The sequence below is a fragment of the Labeo rohita genome, chromosome 5 (assembly GCF_022985175.1).
Source record: "Labeo rohita strain BAU-BD-2019 chromosome 5, IGBB_LRoh.1.0, whole genome shotgun sequence".
NCBI lineage: Eukaryota > Metazoa > Chordata > Actinopteri > Cypriniformes > Cyprinidae > Labeo > Labeo rohita.
In genome coordinates this window covers 9,741,469-9,760,604 of record NC_066873.1, presented here as the reverse complement: position 1 = coordinate 9,760,604, position 19,136 = coordinate 9,741,469, and the positions used below count along the sequence as shown (strand labels likewise).

Here is a 19,136-nt window from a genome sequence, read left to right as displayed (position 1 = left end):
ATATATATTTATATATATTTTTTTATATTAAGTTTTGTTATTATACTCTAAAACGAAATGAAAAATGTACAGTCACACCACATGATATTTTGACACTTTAAATAACAGAAAAATTACAAATAACTAATCTTTTTTTTTTTGAAAAGTTATATTGGGTCCATGGGAATATATATGGCATCTTTTTAATGCATTAAAAATAAATAAATAAATAAATAAAAAATAAAACTGAAAAAATGCAGTTGGATAGAAAATGTAGGTGTCATTGACCCATATGTAAAAATACAAAATAGAATTGTATTTGGTTTCTTTCCCACTCTGTTTGATAGTGTGCGTGCGTGCGTGTGTGGGTACCTTATTTACCTTATATGGTACATTTTAGCCCTAGAGACAGCTTTTGTACCTTTATTTCTGAGAGAGTAGAAAGTGTGTTTGTACCATCACAATAGCTGTCACTTGGTTTGATTTTTCCTAATGACTTTCATGCGTTTTATGTATTTTAGGTGTCCGAACAATTTTGAAGGGACGCTGTACATTTGACAGTATTTCTTTCCGGAACGGGGTTTGTATTGTACTTTGCGTTCGTCTGTCATTGGATTCTCTGGGCATTTCAACACGCGCTCGTGTTGAGATCAGTCAACTCCGCCTCCTACCTGCCACGCGCTCACAGTTACTGCTGGATGCGAGAGCTGCGCTGCACCCTGCATTCGCGCTCTTCTGCTGACAGCACGCACTTCATATAACTATTTAAAACTGCCTTTTAAAGTTAGATGTAAGAATAGAAATCTAATACTCTGGCTAGTATAAGAGAGTCATTCACGTTTGATAGTCAGAATTCTTCTGCATCGTGAATAGTTCAAGAACACACTGAACGCTCTGGCACAAACGAGTATGGACAGTTTCAGACTGTGCGGGGAAAAGATGCTAAACATCCTGAAGTTGTGGATATAAAGGAACAGAAGAACAGAGCTCATTCATAATATCCTATGGCTTGAAGGTGAGGTGCATGCATTAAACAAAACTATTCAATTCAGTTTTCACCTTTAAAACAAACACTACTTGACTGAAATTATCAGTGAGGTGAATGACCGTTTAAGGCAGGTGTTTGCCATTGCTTCTGTTTGTACAAAAATAATTTAGTAGCCTACAGCGTAACTTTTGGTTGTGATACATAAAAATGCGTTTTTTGATTACTTAAGCAACTGTGGTAGTAGGCTAAACTGCGCGAATGCACTAATGTCTGATTTACGGGGAAAAACAGCTGTGGTTGCCAGAAATGTCAGATATTATCATTTAGCATTTGGTGCCTGTATATTTTAAAGTCCACAACTATATATATGTTTTTATTATAACATACTTATAACATGCTACTAAAATCTGTTTGTATCTTAAAATAACATTATTAACCATAACATCATTAAAATAACGTAATGAAGACCAACTAAACCTTACAAAATGTAATGTACAATAAAACAATAAGCATAAATATTAATATGTAATAAAATATAACCAGAATCATTTATAGATTATAAGATATTCATTTCATTTTTTTTTTTTTTACTTAAAAGTGTAAATAATGCTTTAAAATAAAACTACTTGTATTACCTTTTTGAATGTAGTATAAATTATATAATTTATACATTATATTTAAAAAAGCACAATTCCATTTTTGGATTTTAAATCTAATTTTTCTCAATTTTTTTAACAGTATTTTGTATATAGCTATGCATTCAGCACATAGTGGATTGATTGAGGTTTCGAGTAAATGGATAAGTGAGAGGAGCACAGATTAAATATTGCTCCATAAACAGAGGTGAAGAGCGCCTTATGTGAACCCAGGCATTATTCCAAGAGGCTTTCCAGAGGGAAAAACACATTCTGAAGTCTGTTCTGCTGTTCATTGATTTATTCAATTACATAATCACTTCTTAACTATCTCTCTAGTTTAGCCACAGACGCATTTTAGCACAATTTTATATTTGCTTTTTCACATTTTGGACCCTTTACCATCCTTGATATCCTTCTTTTACTAATCTACCAAGTTGTCTAATCTTAGACATTTGGCAAAGTGAGTCTATTGGCTGCCAAGAATAATCTGTGCTAAATCATTTATATCTAGTCAGTAGGAAGAGATGATGTTTATATGTTCATGGAGTTCGTGGTATTCTGTAATACCTGCTGATTTTCTGTAATATTCATCTCTGACTCGGTTTGACATAAGGAAGAAAATATGATGAATGGAATGGTCTGCCTCCACTTCAAAAATTGATCTCTCGGTTAGAACAGCCATGCATTGAAGAATTCAAATTAAGCCAGTAAGCATAAAGCCTATGAGAAATACTTTTATGTGGAAAATTGAAAGTGAGCGAAAATGTCTGTGGGAGGCTATCTTCCCCTGGGGCTTCTTGCGTGGAGAGGCGTGGCCCTGAGAGCATTTTCTTGACATTTCCACGAAGGAAGAGGCAGACACCACACGCTGCCCTTTTGTTATTTAACAGAGCCTGTTTTTAGGGGCTTGTAGAACAGGGGGCAGTGTTTCACAACAGCTTTAAACAAAATCATTTTAAGCCATTGAGAACCAGAAACACTGGTAATGAACCGTATTAATCTGACAATTAGTTATATTGATCAAAAATGTTCCTGGCATTGATGCAAGGTTCAGCTAGAATTAAATATAGCAGAGGCTATTGGCCGTGCTGTGTATCTCCATGCCAGATGCGGGGCTTTGACAGCAACATTTACTATTTGCTTTTAGTGCACAGACCGAAAATATACCAATGGATTTCTCAGATTTTATGAGAGGCAAGCAAATAAAAGTCTCTTGTTTTATGCTCTTTGGAAGTAGTTAACTCAGACAGCCTGTTGTGGAAAAAAAAAAAAAAAAAAAAAAAAAAACTACTTAATACAGCACATTATGATCTAAAATATATTTGGTAGCAGATGGTAGAATATACATTGGTAATGCTGAACACAAGGCTTATCAGAAAATTGATGTCCTGAAAATGTCACCACTGTGATTTGGTTACAACTGTACAGTTCAAAATAGACTGCAATTTAAGCACTAAAATTAAAATGTAACAAGGGTCACAGTGTTACGTAAGAATGTATACCTTTATACCTCTGAGTACAGGACATGACAACTAACTCATAGGAAGGCCAATTTTAATAGTCATTTTTTTGACTCAGACAAAATCTTTTATGACATTTCTAGCTTTCTGTTTACCTTGCAGTCCACTATGTGATTTTGTTTAATTTAGAGGACAGGGCAGAGACATAAGGGGCTTTAGACCATGACTAATGTTATGGATCATAACCATGGGCAAACTTAAATAAATGCTGTCTCTAAAATGTGCATGCTTCAGCAAGTGCAGGCCCAGCTGGAGAGTCGTTCAGACATTTTACAACCATGTTAAACCCAAAACTAAGATGCACATTTCTGAAAGAAACTGTTTGTCTAGGACAGCTCTCAAGTTGCATTGGAGGAAATAAAATTTTGAATACAAAATAAAGTATAATTACTGTTTTAATTAAAACTATAATTATCAAAAGTATTTAACAGCATTATAATAACAAATATGTCATTTAAGAAAAATTATGACAGTTTTAAATGTCATTCAAATCAGTGACATTTGATTTCAGTGAAAAACTACTGAAATTTCACACTGTTTCTCACAAAAAGCTATGACCTAAGATGACTCCAAATGCTGTGCACAAGTCATGCTGACTACTTAAATGATGCTTTTTGTCCTTTTTGAAGCTTCACAGGTACACCCACTGTTAATCAAAACTACAGAAAAATGATATATATAAAAGAATGCACTGTTTGACAAGATTCCATATTGATTCTTTACTGGCAGCGGTTATTTGCAATTAGATGCTATTTACACTAAGTGAAAATAGCATATTTTCTTAGCAATAGATGAGTGCAAATAGCCATATATGCTATTGACACTAAGAGCAAATAGCAATGGATTCTATCTATGTATTGAGTGTAGATAACCGATATGCCTATATCTTTCAACTCTATACCAATATATTTCCTTTTGTTTGGAAACAACACCAAGTCTTTCCTGTTGGGAAATTATGAGCAAAATATTTTTGCTTTTGGTTAGATTTTAATAAGAACTTGTTAGAATTAAATAAACAACAATGAAGTTCTTTTATAATCACAGTACATTGCAGCTTTAAAAATAACCATAAATAAACTATATATTGAATCGCTGCATTTTTTTTTTTTTCCCCCAGAAAAATGCAGTGGTAACCTTAACATTTTTTTAAGAATTAACATTTTAACGGTTTCTATTACTGTGATGTCGCAGTTGTAATCTCAGGTACTGATTATGTGCTTTATTCAATGTTAAAAGTGTCTAATGTGAGTTTGAATATCATTTTGCATGACATTTATAACCATGCTGAAAGCAACAACAGATAGTTTACTTCAGATCTTAAAATTTAAATTTACGCAAACACGTTAAAACTGTGAATCAACAAGTGTTTTCCATGACAAGATAGTATCAGTCAATCAATATTTTTGTTTTAACAATGTCAAAAAGGTTTCATATTTATGAATTAGATTATAAACTTGTCTATTTCGTTGAGAGAGCAGTGCAATTCTGCGCTTCTGAATGGCTGTGGTGTCATGTGACTAACGTCTGGTGTGGGGAGCTAAATTGCTTGTCACAAACTAAGACTGTTTAGTTGTGCCATCTTACAACCAATATATAGTAAATGTAAGTCAAAGTGTTGCCTATGTAACCAGTTAAAACTTAAAGTGGTGATGAGGTCTTAAGGTGTATGGAAAGAGTCTTAAAAAGGTCTTAAAATGTATTTAATTTAACTCCATAATTCCCGTATATACCCTGGAGTAACAGCTCACTACCAGTTACAAAAGACACTGTAACAGTCTGTCATAGGCAACTGTAGTTTAATTTTCCATTCCAGAATAGGAGGTTTGTTAAACCCGAGAAAGGAGGGTAAGTTAAGCCCGTTTCTGAAAGAGAGGTAACTTATCAGAATGAGTTACTATGGTAACTTACTCTGTGAACCTAACCTGGGGTGCGTTTCCCAAAAAGCATCGTTAGCCAACTATAGTCGCAAGTTCTGTCGTTACCAACATAGTTTAATGATTCAGTGTTTCCCGAAACCATAGTTCAAATGAACATTCGCAAACATTATGTGGTTGGAACTACAGCTCTCGACCTGTGGTTAGAAGCATAGCTCCTTGTTGGTAAGACATATGGGCTCAATAAATTATGCTCTTGGCCACAATAAGCAAGCTAACATGCAGTACAATCTATATCTTTCACTCTATCTAAATATAAATTCATTTTAATCGATGTATTTTTAAGCTTCCTCTGTAAGCACCATTTTTGAATAGTGCGCATGCACAAAAATGCCTAAGAGAACCCTGGAGTATGACGTAAAAGGGATCCCGCGATAAATCAAACATCAAATAAAGCGAAGTGATAGGGAACAAAAAATAGTAAATTAGTCATCAGATGCCATGTTGAATATGGCTGCATTTTAGAGATCTTTAATCAGTTAAATAACATAAGTTATTTCTCAGTGACGTCATTAACAATGGCCCTGTTGTTGATCTAATGTGGTTCAAACGATGGAAATGCGACCGTGTTTGGGAAACAGTTGTGAATAGCTATTTTGTTTTCACAACTATGCATCGTACTATGGAGGTTAATCTGTGAGTTACGTCATTGTACAGGAAATGCACCCCTGGAGTTTCTTTCAGTCTCCTCCCCCTTTTTAAAGCGTAAACAATGTTTAAATGCCTCTTTGATTCATTCATGCTGCAAAAATACTTTTCTTTTTGAGTATTTTTAGAATCTAAATTAAGTGGATTTTACTTCAAACATGAAATTTTTTATTAATGCAAATAGAAAATAAGATTATTTTTCTAACCCCACTGGCAGATAATATGCTAAATAAAAAAATACACTTAAAAGACTAAATAAATACCTTTTTTTTTAACGTAGAAAATGCATCTTAAATGTAAGAATCTTTAGATTTTTTGATTGGAAACAATAAGACAATACTACTAAATAAGAAAAGCATTTTTGCAGTGCAGGTGCATTCATTCATTGCACATATTTTCATCATGCAAAAACTGTCAAAGTCAAAAACAACATGTCCTTTTATACATAGGATTATTTTATTATATACATACATATATATATATATATACATATATATATATAAAACATGGATCCCCCATACAGCACATTAGTACAGCCACTGTATGCAGAGCGGTAAAAAATGTGTGCCTTGCTCTCACTCTCTTTCTCAGAATTTTTGTGTAGTTGGTAGTTGCCTGAGCACAAACCCATTGAAAATAAAGCTGAATGGATGGCAGGTGGAAAGGTACTTTAAGATACATGCCGTAACCACCACCATCACAGCTGTTTAATTTATTTGGTCATCTTTATTTCCTACAAATACAAAAGCAACATTTATTCTTTTTCATGTTGGATTTAAATATTTTTTCCAATAGTTGATATTGTTGACATCTCCTCTTCATCTGTTCTTCATTATTTATCCTTCTTGATGTTGGCTGAGTAAAAGTCAAATGTTAATTTCATTGCTCTAATTAAGAAATGCAAAGCTTGGATTAGAGAACATTTAATGTGTATGTGAAAAGAGCATTAGACTAAGTGGAAAAAGCTGCTGCACATTAAAATAGACACAGAATGACATTTTTATATTTTATATGACATATTTTAATATGTAAAATCTTTGTAAAGTCATGTAGCCTACACCTACGAACCCTTTACGCTTAAAGCTTTACCTGATTGAATTATGTTTTTTTATAATTCATGTTTAGCTGCTTTTTTTCCCTTTGTCTTCTTTTTTTTCCTCTTTTGCCTGTGGGATACCATGAAAATTAATAGTAGTTCAATAACTTACAGTTCTGCCAGTTTTTACCTTTGATATTGTAACAGTGAATAAGAATTAAAGTTAAGCATTGACTGGAAGTATGTGGACGTCTTTTTGGAGGGAGCTGTTGCCATGGTGAATCATAATTTCATAGCTCCATTGATCATGTCTTTTCATAGCAGTGGTGCAAGCACTAAACTCAGAGTCAACTTAAGTGGATTTAACTAACTCAGTTCAGCTGTTCTGAAAAAGAAAACTCAGTGTTTTCCGTCTCAGGGTCAACTCAAGAGTTCAAGTTTAAACTCAGAGTTGGTTGAACCTCCTTATTGAAACGGGCCCCAGAGCAATTGTCTTTCGTAATGTTGACCAGCCCAATCACATACTGGTGGGCAGAGTTAGTGTAAATAACCTATCCCATCAAGGTGGGCTATATTTGCACTTAGTGATTTATTATTAGTAACCTTTTAGTGGTACGTTAACATACTGTAATACACTTCTAGAAAGGATCAAATTTAAAAAAAAAAAAAAAAAAATGCAAATATCTGGCAGTATTTAAAATGCATATATGTACAGCAATTTTCATATTTCACTTTACATTACAACTGCTATGTTCTATTTGTAAATCATGCAAATGTACTTAACTTTTGGGTAAATTTGACTTTAAATCATGATGATTTAATAGGGTGCATTTAGAGATTTGACAAATGTGGAAAAATCTAAAGAAAAATATTACTTTCTAATTAATCTTTGAAGATTCATATTTAATGTTTTTTTTTTTGATAATGATTCCTCATTCCTTATTGTGGTTAGTTCACTCAAAAATGAAAATTCTGTCATCATTTATTCACTCTCATTTCATTCCAAATCCACAAGACTTTCATCTTCATTCATTCAAGAAGACAAAATAATTTAAATTTACCTTGACCTTCAGTTTTAAGTTTTCGCCCCCCCAGCTCTTAATGCATTGTGTTTTCTTCAGAAGCATCAGTGAGTGTTGAACCTTCTGTAATAGTCGCATATGTGTCCCTCAATTATCCTCAGTGTGAAAAGATGGATCCAAAAGTCATACAGTCATTGTTTGAAAGGGTTCAAACACACAAAAATGCTGAAAAACTGCATTTATTTATTTATTATAGATTTGTCCATCAGGAAGTGGATGCAAATAAAGAAGTTGTTTGGTCTTCTGGGAAGTTGTTAGTGAAAGCACTGATCAGATTTGAATATGACCTTTAACTAACAATCTTGACACACAGAAGAAAAATTCTTCAGAAATTTGTGTCCACTAAATACTTGATTAATGCGTCACATCTGTTACATGTTAATGGCATGTAGCTAATTACCTTAGGACACATTCATCATCATGTCCTCATGCTTTTAATATGGATGAACTTTACACACTGCCTGCCCTGGATGAATAAACGCTGCCTTTGGCCTTGATAATTTGGCATGCTGTACAAAAATTGTTTTTATAAATAGATCAAGTTGTTTTACTGTAAAAAAATCTCCCTAAAACACTAGCCAGGAAGTCATCAGGGGTGTTCCAGCCTCACATCATCGTTCGTTTCATGCTGCTTCCCGTACTCATGTAGCAGTAGAGGTTTTGCTTGACCCTTGAGGCTAGCAGACACCCTCCTATATAGGAAACAGGCACGGGCTGCTCAAGACATGGTTGTTAGGATACAGCATGGGCACATAGTCCTAATGAGCTCATCTGAGGCTTGTTATAGTGCTTCTCCGCTGCTGCTCTCCAAGAAGCAGACGTATCTGCAGTTTCCCTAATGGTTGCTTCAGAATGAGTGAGTGCTGGAACAGACAGAACTGGAACACTGGAATAATGTGGGTTTGACACACATCGATGTTATCTAACAAACACAGTGTTGCTCTGTGTGTTTATTTAATTCAGATTATGTGGAGAAGCGCCTCCTTTTTTCCATTAAACCTTTGATTACCTGAGGGTGGCGCAGACACTGTGGCCTTTGGGATAAATTGATATTTTCATCATGAAATGCCAAAGTAGTAATTGTAGACCCAAGCATAAAAATGAAATCACAAAACCTTGAAAGTTAATTTTCAATTATGTCCAAAGATAATGACTTTTTACAAAAACTCTGAATATTATTATTAATGAGTTTTTGTGCTACTATAAACTCCAGAGTTTTCTTTAAATACAATTTCTTAAAGATTAAAGTAATTTATTTTATTTTATTATTATTACTATTTTCCTGGAAATCTATTTGTAAATCTACTCTGTAAAATAAAATTCGCTCATGTCAAATTAAGCCTATTTGAGTTAAGCAGGGCTATTACCACCATAGACTTTGAAGGGGACAAAATCTGTTTTTAATTGATGGTGCCCTACAAATGTATTTTAAAAAATGCATGATAATATTACTGCACAATGACCATTATCATAATCTCATGCTTCCAACAGCCTGTTCAGTGAAAAGCCATTTATTTTAACCTCCATATCAAGGTTGCTGGAGTGAATCCGGCAAAGCATTGTATTTCAGTGCTAGTAACTTAATCCAGCTAGGACATACAGGGGAAATTGTGTGGTCAGTGTTTTTTCTTTCCTCAGAAACACTCTGCTGCCCATACAGTATTTATATGGAAGTTTTTACACTCAGAGATTAAAAAAAAATTGCTTATTGATTTTTACTTTTTCAGTACTTATAGTGCACGTTTATCTTCAACACTCTAAACCCGGATAAGTTGAATTTACTTAAAAAATTGGAGGAAACTGGTTGCCCTAAAAAATTTAAGTAATGTAAAGTTTATTTAACTTAAAATGTTTTGTAATATGAATTACAAAGGTCATTTCATTTAACTTAAAATGTTTTGTAACATCATTTCATTTGCAATTATTATAACTATTATATTTAAGTCAAATATACTAATTTCCAAGTTAAATCTATATCAAATGTTTTATTTTTCCAATTTGTTAACCTAGAAAATTAAGAAAAAAGCAAACAAATAAAGGAACATTAATGCAATTTTCCCTTTTATTTTAAATCAATTCAATTACAAATATTCAATTGAAAACACAACAAAACCATTTTTTCATATCCTGAAAACATTTCCCCATAAAACATGGGAGAAAAAAAAAAGTTCAAAAAGATACTAGTTCAACAAATTAACTTATCGTTAAGCACACAAACAAGTTTTCCTCAGAATCGCAACAAACAGCATCAAAACGATATGTTTTTTTTCCACACTCTGAGTTCACACTATTGGCAATACTGAATTTTAGGTGTCAGCTCACCTTTTCCCGACAAAAAATATAAAATACTTTTCATACACTTAGGATAGTCCAGGTGTAGGCAGGGAAATCAGTCTGAAAACAATGGACATAGAAGGCCTGAGATTGGTCAGTTCATCCATTACCAAGCTTTCTTCCAAGATGATTCCCACTCTAGATGAGGTGAGCTGTGAACTTTCTTGATCAACGCTGAGGATTCTTACTGAAGTCTGTCTTGTCAGCTGCCTCCTAACAGAGGAAGAAACAGAACGACAAATACATTATCAAGTCAGTTAGACAATGCTGTTGTTAAATACTCAAAGTCATATGCTGCCTTCACACCATGTCATAATTACTTTAATTCTGAGAGGACAACATTGTGATGTTCAGCTTGTGAGCTGTTCATGTCAATAGACTGGGAATTGCGCTTTTCTATGGCAACACTATCAATGTCTAAAATAATCTGGAGCAGTCAGATACAGTGGTTAGGTGGTACAGCTCTCAGAAAATTTCCAGTTTACAGATGGTAATTAGACTTTAGGGTTTACGTTTAATTGTACATCTACAGAATATTTAAAGTAAAATCCACATACAAACACTACTGGCATATGGTCAGGAAGATCGGTGTTATTCAGGAAAGCTTGTAAACAACAGGAATGAGTGCAGGACAGACTCACACCATCATCATTATGAATAATCTTCTGACACACACTGTGCTAGTCAAAGTGATCATCCTCAGAACAGGTCTCAGTTAACCCACGACATACAGTTGATCTTGAACTTTGGTGTGAAGGTGGCATAAATGTGAACAAGGAAATTGTTTTGTTCTTGAATAATTTCCATGTTTGAACAAAGAGACAGGGTTTCACAGACAGGGCTTCACAGACAGGGCTTAGCTTAAGCCAGGACTAGGCCTTAGTTAAATTAAGATACTTAAATAGCTTTTATAAAAACACCTTAAAAACATTACTGGTGTGCATCTTGAGAAAAGAAAAATGGCACTGACATATTTTAAAATATGTCATTACAAGGTATTTTCAGTAAAGACTCCTTGTCATGTTATTAAACATGTTATTTTATTCTGAGACTGGCCTTAAGCCTTGTCTGTGAAACCAGGAGGAAAATGTGTAAATAGCAGTGCTCTCTTATCAGTTATTAGGATCATACTTACACTTTCAAAGCATCTCTTCCATTTCTTCTTTCTTCCAAAACAAGATAGTCGTTAAGAGGACTCTGAACCTAGATAGAACAGAAGTATATTCATCCGCCTTTGTATTTATACCGCTAATTAACGAAAACTTACGCTTTCAAACAATAGCCATGTCTAAATTAAACGTGGTACATTAACGTACTGCACTCACCATATTAGCTCCACCTTTGTCGCTCCTCGGCTGGAATCGCGGCTACTGTATGAGTAAAACTAAATTTACACTCCTCACAAACAACAGCTCCTCGAGTGAAAAAGAAATCATTGAAAGAAAAAGGCAAAAAATGTTAGTCGAACTCGCCAGTCAGGGGTTCAAGCGCAGGCGAGTGAGAACACTAGCTATCAACGGATGAGAAATGTCCCGTCGTTTAGACGAACAACAACTTTTGCCGATCACAAAGAGTTTCTCGAGGGACGTGATAAAAGATAAATGGCGGAAAACAATGCCAACAGAACTATCTAAATCTAAATTTCCACATTCATCCACAGCTTAAATTCATACACAATCACAGTGACAAAATGGCGCTGTTACTCGCAGCACCGGTGGAGGAGGCGTGGTCAGGAGATAAATTTCATAATACGAGTTAATTTAACTTAAGTTTATTCACAGGTTCAAATATGTCTACAAATTAGTAGAATCTACTTATATTTTATAAGCAATGCAGTAAAACTTAAATATTGTGTTCAATTGTAATTAAATGGTTTAATTAGATACAAAATCCGGGCTTACAGTGAATGCTTTTTTAAGATAAACTAACAACATGAAGTTTAGAAGGTCAGTTGAACAGTTATATAGTTTGGTATGTGACTTAGCAGGGTTTTTAACAGAGAGATTAAGTCGAGAGTGATAATATCTAAACAGCGCTGGGTAGATTACTTACAAATTGTAGTCCTGTAGTTACTGAATGCAAATTACATAACACAAATTGTAGTTAGTAAAGTAATCCGTCACATTAAACAATTTAGGAAATATAATCAGACTACTTTTTGATTACTTTTAGATTACTTTTGACCTAACTCATTAATCACACTGATTTAAAAAGGAGAATCTTGTACCTTATTGATATAAAAACAAAAAAACCAAAGAGAAAGAGTATAAAACTGTTTATTGTAGTACTGTTTATTGTTCTTAACTTGTTTCCCGCCAAACATTGAATTTTCTGTGCTTCCACGTTTTCACTGTTATACACTCAGGGGCGCTATTATGAATGAATGCATCTCTGAATGAGTCCAGACTCTCACGATTAAAAACACGGGCGAGGAAGACACAGAAACGAGCGATCTCATATGTAAGCAGATGCGTATGAAAAATAATGCGATCATCAACAATAAACAGCATATAAATGAAAACTGCCTAATGTTATCAAGTGAAATGTCAATCCAAAAAGTGGTAAAGGACTGTGAAGCTTTGGAGGTGTTGATGGAAGTGATCTACTGATCTTTGCTTTGATCATCAGTCCGAATCTTATGCAGATGTAGTCTTTGATAAAAACACAATTTTCGCAGGTTTTTGCTCAAATTTTTTAAATGAAATCCCTACATTCAAGTGTTGATAAAAACAAATGTCTAAAGCTAAAATAAAACTTAATTTAAAGTAGAGGCTCTGTTCTGTATTTGGATGTATTACATTTTCAAATATGTATACAACAAAATATTCCAGGGGCCATGAAATTTTTGTGAAAATGATAAATGTTGCCGTTGGTTGGCAGCTTAAAAGAAAAAATGCTGGTGGGGAAAGAGTTAACAACATGAAATGCATTAAACATTACATTACGTCAAGGTTTCCTAAACTGGGCTTTTTGAAGGAACTACAGGGGGTTTGTTTAATAAAAAAAAAAAAAAATTAATTAATGAAAAACTAGTAATTTAATTAGTTTAATTAAAAACTAATAATTAATTAATTAATTATAAAAAATCATGAAAATGTAAAATGAACATAAATCATTCTAAAATAACAATTAAAATAAAACACTAACTAAAAAATTTCATGTGGTCATTAACCAATTTCAGAGAGCAGTGAACATGCAAATGTTCATAAATGCTGTTTAGTCTCTCAATTTCCTATGTAATTATAATGACCTAAATAGTGACCGGTGAAATCAGTAAAATGTTTAAGATTAAAAAGAACAATTAGAGAGAATCAATCTATTCTGAACAATTTATTATTGTGTTTATAATATGTTGTCATGTAATCAATAAAAAGTAACTATAGTCTGATTATGAGTATTATTAAATGTAATACAAGTACTTAATTTTCAGATGTTAGATTATGTAATCCAGATTACATGTAATCAGTTACTACCCAGCACTGCCTCTAAATGAAATAGCTTTATTCAAGCCAAAAATAATATTTATAAGCACTGAACAAACATATGTATATCAGTGTATACCAGGAAACCATTTTTTTTTTGTTAAATCAGGTAGAAATAGCTCTTTATTATTATTATTATTATTATTATTATTTATTTATTTATTTATTTATTTATTTTTTTTTTTTTACAATTTTTAAAGTAACCCTTGTACAGGTGTACAATATTGGATTGTACAAACTGATGGTGCCTCATGTTTTTTTTTTTTTTTTTTTTTAATGCATGTAAATATCGTGGCACAATGCCCATTATTATAATCTCATTCTTACAATAGCTTGTTAAATGAAAAAGCCATTTACATTAACCTTCTGTGTCGAGGTTGCTGGGGTGTATCTGGCATTTTCTCAACCATTTCAGAAAACAATTCACCTCAAGATCCCATGAAAGCAGAGAACTGGAGAGTCATTATGTCTCAGTGTAACGTGCAGGGTCAGCAGAGGTGACATCTCTTATATTGAATCAAACTGACTGGTTGTAGTTAAATGTTAAGAGATTTCCACCTCTTCACACAGGTCACTCTGCTTCATTGTAGATTCAGGTGCAGCTTCTTGTTCAACAGTAGCAGTGAAAGGAGACTTTTAGAATATGTCTACAGGATAAATTCGATAATTTAGCCATCTAGCAGGATGAAGGCAGCCATACTTCTTGTACAGACGCCCATAGGTATTAACTGATGTCAGAGGTGCAGGTGGTTTTTTAAATTTAATTTCAATATCAATAGGGTGAAAGGAGGTATTTTCAATATCCATTTCTGTTGTAGTGTGTCATATATCGCTAACGGTAAGGGTGAAATATATTGTATCTTTTTCTTGAAATGTTTTCTCATTCTCTAGGTTGTTTTGAAAGACTGTTTGCTTTTTTGGACCTGTACTGCATCCATATATGTATGTTTCTTTTTTTTTGTACACGGTGGAGATTTGATGCAAATTCATGTATCTGTGTACAGACTTTTTCATATATCTCTGTGTGTTTGTGTGTTTGAGGTACAAAGTGTATCAGCTAAACATAGGAAAACCCATCCCTCATAAAGGTTTAGCACCTGCAGATTTATCCGTACATCTCGATACGGTGAATTTTGCAAAGCCTTATCATTTCAATGGGAAAAACTGTCAGTCAAGAGCCTTAAATATTGAATGGGCTAGTAACTTAATCCACCTAGGACATACAGGGGAAATGGTATTGTCAGTTGTTTTTCGGAAACTCTTCGCTTACCATACAGAATTTATAAGGATTTTTTTATACTCAAAGATTAGGAAAATTGCTTATTGATTTTGATTTTGCAGTACTGATAGCCCCAAGTCATAGCTTTAGAGAAAACTGAAATGCACTGCAGACTGAAGCAATTTTGTCAAGGTGTGAATTATAGGCTGGGGGATAGGGGGGAGTATAAAAAATATATATAAATTGGCATAATTTATCCACACTCTTGCCTATATTCTTTTATCCGTAGAACACACAAGGTTTAAGTTTAGCAGAATGTTCAGATGGTGAACAGGGGCTGCCAAGCTTCAAAAATGACAAAAACAAAAGTTTTAATAATCATTGTCCCATTATTCCATTATTCCATTACTATACTTATATACTAGTCTAAATGTCTGCTTCTTTTATAACTAGCAACTGATTACTTAATGAAAACACTTAAAAACAAATACAACAGAACCAAACAAACTTCAAAATAAAAGTCTTAAAAAACACATACATGTATTGTAATTTGTTGTTGTTCTTAACATTAATAACAAAAAGAAAAACCTTATTTAGTAGCTTTAAAATCACAACAAAATGAAAGCACCGACAGATCATATGCACCACATATTGATTGCTTTTTGATTATAGGCAGATTTTTCACACAGTAAGTGAGTTTGCATTTTATTTTATTACTTTCGTTTGATCTTTTTTAATGAAATGTTTACATAATTGAACAATATTTGGAGGCAAAATGCCAATGTTTTTATTTTTATTTGTAATGTTACATTTTTAAAAAGTTAAATAAAAAATATTAAAATAAAGTAGTTACAATAGTTTTTGCTGTGGTACCCAAACTGCTATCGAGAACCATGGAATTTTAATGGTATTCAGATTGTACAAAACAAACAACCAGTGTTGGGGGTAACACATTACAAATAACATAATCAGATTACTTTTTTTGAAGTAACTAGTAAAGCAAATTTATTACTTTTAAATTTACAAAATATCCAAGTTATGATCCAATTTGACCATACTAATAAGCAAAAATGACTTATAAATATAACATTTGTGTTTCTTTCTCTTTTTTTAAATGCTAAAGAGTGTTTAACTTTCTTCTCCTATGTCCTTTTCTTCATGCAATCCAGTATGGCTGAAGCTTATTCATGTCACTTTAAGTCTGAAAGGGCTTTAATATTTACTAAAAGTTTTTTTCTATATTAGAAACAAACAAAAAAACCCAGCCCAGATGAGAAAAAGTAATGTAAAAGTAATGTAATGGATTACTTTTCAAAAAAAGTAATTACACTCTAACAAAAATGCTGGGTTAAAAACAACCCAGGTTCGGTTTTTTGGCAACCCAGCGCTGGGTAAATATTGGACAGAACACATGATGGGTTATTTTGACCCAGCTGGCTGGGTTAAATGTTTTTACCAAACATGCTGGGTTATTTTATTTAAGTCAACTATTGTTTAAGAATTATTATATTGCTGTTTTAAAATTGACTGGAATTTGCAACAGCAATAATCAAAAGATGAACATTTATTATTAAGCAAGAACACATGGACAAAATACAAGACATACTGAATTTATTTAGGTGAATACAGCATAGTTTACAATATTACATACATGTAAACTTGTTTAACAAGCAACATTTAAAGTAGCATTTTAATTTTAGTGTATTCAACTGTTCTCTGTAATCACTTTTTACAGAAATAGCACTAATTCTCGTGCTGGTGTGTCGTCAAAATCTGAGCTAGTGAAGGGCTGCTGTTTGGCGGGGTAACTTCAGACCGCAGCCTCGCATTTCACTCGTAGCTGAAAGATGCCGTGACTGACTTCAAAACCTGCCCATAAACAAACAGTTGACATTAGAGAACATATTTTAACATTAAATTAAATGAAACTCAGTACTATAAAAAATAAAATCCATTTATTTTATGCAAGACAAAAGGTGTTTCCATCAGTCGAAGTGACTGTATGAACATGAATAGTGAATCTGGGTTTTCACTCAGTGCAAATTACTTGATTTCAGTACTATACAACCTGACAGTGTCAACACTGATATAACTTAAGGCACTATGAAATGTCCAGAGCCAAGGTTAATCTGTTCGGTGACCTTCTATATGGGAATGCCTTCTTGTTGAGGTAAAAGGTTGTGTGTCAGACAAGGTGACACATTGCATACTACAGATTGCTTTTTACTCTTATGGGGAAAATACATAAAATACATTGCTTTCCTTATGAAATTACCACTAGTGCTGAAAAGTGAGGTATACTCTGAGATAATCAACATTAGGAGAAGATTTTTTTAGTTAACATCTTTGTATAATAATAGAAAAAGATGGAGTAAATACCCAACACAAAGCTATCATATGGATTCAGAAGACCTGGAAATAGCACACAAGCCATATGAAAAAGAGCAGCCTGAGGGTGAGCGAATGATAGTGTGAACTATCCCCGTACACATATGTTGTTGTGAACCTTTTTAAGGGCATCCTGTAGCTGTACTAATGGAGCGTAGCACTACCAACAACAAGGCCATGACTTTGACTCCCAGATCACAGAAGAAACCTTGAATGCTCTGTAAGTGGCTTAAATGCATCAGAAAATGCTGTGCTCTCCTCTGAGGTTGAATTTTAGATCTAAAATTGGATTTGAATCCAGGTAGAGATAGGTTTAAGGTTAGGGGGCCAGACCTAGATAAAAATGCACTTCTGTTGGTTGATTTAATAGTTGTTAGAACATTATTTGGAGACATGTTAAGCTTTTTAACCTTATTAAGGCATCATCTGTAGAGCAGAAGATGAAACTGACCTGAAAACTGCAGCAATATTTCTGGACATACTTGGTCAGATTTTCTCACAAGTTTAGCTTGGGAAAAGTGCAGTAGTATCTGATTAGTTTACTTTACGGATACATCCTTTGCTGACAGCTTCCCACCTTGTTCTGAGTAACAGTTTTCTCCTGGCTGTTAGAGAGAAAATTAAATATAGTCTGCGGCTGAATGAAGTTGTTATATTATTGGATGGTTATGATTTCCAGCATGTCAATCTAAACTCAATTTACAATTGAAGATTAGTTGTTTATGCTTCCCTTGAGTATTTCTCATCTGGGCCTGAACATTTTAGTGCACCTCCTGTGAAAAAGCCATTGTCAGTGAATTACCTGCTGAATATATTTGTACTAAATTACCGGGCTAGCTTTAAAAGGGAAAATTGCCTCTTGGTTAAACATATTAAGTGTGATGCTTGATGGTGCTTCATTACTTGGAGTGATGTAAGAGCAGCCTGCTCTGGCCTTTTGAATCCAGTCTTTATAAAAGTAATTAATCAGACCTCCTGAGGATATATCTTGTGAATTATCCACAAGGAAGGGCAGCAAACTCGCATTGATACCACTTATGTTCAAAATGGCCTTAGTTGTAGAGAGAGATTAAAAAAAAAAAAAACACCTCAAAGGAATAGGAGGAGTTTGGTGTTGAGCAACCAAGCATAAGGCATGGATAACATTAGATATCAGTGCTTACGTCTCTGAGGGTTACGTGGAAGTAGACTGAGAACTGAAGAAACCTATTACAAACTGGTGAAATTTTGGCAAATTTTAGAGAAAATTGGTGTTTACAGGAAGTTAAATGTTTTACTGATGAAGAACTGCTTGTTTTAAATTTGTAATACGTTTATAATTGTTTCAAATTTCATTTGAAAGATATTGATGTACCCCATCTCTCCTTTCTTTTTCTATCCCCATTACTCCTCTCTTTTTATCCCTCATTCTGTGCTGTCCTCCTCTCCCTCTTTCCTTCCTTTCGTATGCACCCCAGCTAACTAATGAGATCAGACAGAGCAGGGGCGTCAGTGGGGCAAAGCCAGAGCTCCAGTGGCCCGGGGCACTAGCATATTCCAACATACTGCTCAGAGAGACTGAGAGAGACAGTGAGCGATTCCACGGCTAGACTCAGTGATGTGACCCCAGACATAGAACACGCGCACAGAACTTAGAGGAGGTGCATTATCATGTTTGGATGCAGGATGCTTGCCATGAGGTCTCAGATGGGTTGTTTTTGAAGCCAACACACAGCAAGACATGAGCACTCAAATATACTCTGTGCTGCTCAGTATTGTATATATAGGATTCTGTAGAACTTATATTTTGAAAAAAATCAGGATTGTACAGTAAATTTGCATGATCATACGTCACGTAAGATGAGGACATTGTGTTTAATTACAGTTTAAATGATATGTAGAAGGTATA

At 33.8% G+C, this 19,136-nt stretch overlaps 1 protein-coding gene and 1 long non-coding RNA gene across 2 annotated transcripts in view; one reads left to right on the top strand and one right to left on the bottom strand.

Moving 5' to 3' along the window:
* Positions 1 to 659: 659 nt before the first annotated feature.
* Positions 660 to 19,136, top strand: part of drd2b (dopamine receptor D2b) — a 55,232-nt gene continuing 36,755 nt past the window's right edge. Inside the window, exon 1 of the mRNA XM_051110527.1 lies at positions 660 to 994. The gene's annotated coding sequence lies outside the window, so the exon portion shown is untranslated. The remainder of the gene's footprint in view (positions 995 to 19,136) is intronic.
* LOC127165677 (uncharacterized) lies at positions 9,870 to 12,056 on the bottom strand. The gene is made up of 3 exons (XR_007827804.1): positions 11,485 to 12,056; positions 11,295 to 11,362; positions 9,870 to 10,372 (listed from the first exon to the last, which is right to left on the bottom strand). It is a non-coding gene; the product is annotated as an uncharacterized LOC127165677 (long non-coding RNA).